The sequence below is a fragment of the Ictalurus punctatus genome, chromosome 8, assembly GCF_001660625.3.
Source record: "Ictalurus punctatus breed USDA103 chromosome 8, Coco_2.0, whole genome shotgun sequence".
Taxonomy (NCBI): Eukaryota; Metazoa; Chordata; class Actinopteri; order Siluriformes; family Ictaluridae; genus Ictalurus; species Ictalurus punctatus.
Window position 1 is genome coordinate 27,743,942 of NC_030423.2, and position 1,663 is coordinate 27,745,604.

General features: G+C 30.5%; 1 long non-coding RNA gene across 1 annotated transcript; it reads left to right on the plus strand.

Moving 5' to 3' along the window:
* The first annotated feature begins 449 nt into the window (after positions 1–449).
* On the plus strand, positions 450–1,415 carry LOC108268763 (uncharacterized). The gene is made up of 3 exons (XR_008396903.1): positions 450–541; positions 622–659; positions 1,135–1,415. It is a non-coding gene; the product is annotated as an uncharacterized LOC108268763 (long non-coding RNA).
* The last annotated feature ends 248 nt before the right edge of the window (positions 1,416–1,663 follow it).

Sequence of the window (1,663 nt, forward strand, 5' to 3'; positions counted from 1 at the left end):
AAAGATCTTCAGACTGCTCCAATATGACCATTTCTAACATCATTCAGTCTGACGAAGCCATGTACTACTGCGCCACCACAGCTCCATACTCTGTGTTTGGAAATGGGACTTATTTAAAACTTAAAGGTAGAATATGCATTAAAATTGATTCAACAACACTGAGTTACAGAGTTTTAGTGAATCATGATAAATGTTTATAGGTGATCATGTTACTATTGCATTAGGAACATCTACACCAGCTCTGTGTGATAATTCAGTGGTGTGTGAACCAACACTGCATGGAAACAACACTAACATGAACACACACGAGAAAACAGGTAAGATGCTATATAAGTCATTGTTAATTATCTTGAATTAAGAATAATTACACATGAAAATCATTTGTACTAATATAAATGTGTGTAATATGAATGAGCAGCAGCAGAAATGATCAGATCTCTGCATTCGACAGTGCTCGGTTTGGGAACGGCGTTGGGCTTGTGCGCACTTCTGATTTTATCTCTCACTTATTTATTACTGAGGAGAAGAAAATGTGATAAAAGTAAGTGCTTTTGTGATCAGAAAGTAATTACTTTAATACAGTTATCAAAAAGTCTAATAATTGTGTTTCTGTATTAATAGTGAAAGCTTCTCTAGAAGATTCTCCAGGAACGAGGCAGGTACGTGTACAGATCAGTAAACACTTTGTGCTGTAGATTGTATAAATTCAGTAAAGTATGCACTACATACCATACTTATAACCACACTGTTATGTTTATATACAGATACAGCTATTATTTATTTACATTTTATTTATGCAGTCTGTTTGCTCAGCTTTGCACATTGATATAAATCATATAATACTAATACTAATACTACTAATAATAATAATAATAATAATAATAATAATTATTATTATTATTATTATTATTATTATTATTATTATTATTATTATTATTATTATTATTAGTAGTAGTAGTAGTAGTATTAGTGGTAGTAGTAATAGTAGTAGTAGTAGTAGTAGTTGTAGTAGTAGTAGTAGTAGTAGTATTAATATTTATATTGTCATTATTATTATTATTATTATTATTATTAGTAGTAGTAGTAGTAGTAGTATAGTATATTTTTTATTTATCCCCCGGAATTGATCCCCAGGAATCTGATGCTGAAACACTGAATTACGCGGCTTTGCAATTTTCCAAGAGGAAAGCCAAAGGTGAAAAATGGAAAGCTGGCTCATCAGATGAGTGTGTGTACTCTGATGTGAAAAATAACTGTAATACATAACATAAATGATTCAAACACATGACATGTTTAAAATAATTCCTCTTATTCCTTTACTTTTATTTCCTCATTATTGAAAATACATGCAACGTCTCTTGTACATAGTTTGTGGCCTTGTCTATATGAAGATGTAATACATATGGAAAAATAAACTGTACTCCTTAATGGCAGCTTACAGTGTACTGTGCACATTTGTGTGTTGTGTCCAATTGCCTCTTTTTTTTTATGACAGTAGTGTACATGTTGTTTGGAGATTATGCCTGCCTACATACTAATGCTTAGAATATTATATATACAAATATATATCATCAGTAAAAATACTTTTGTTATGTCGAGATCATGAGAAAATTAAGTCAAGATCACAGAAAACAACAGAAAAAAAATAAAATAATTCATGGCT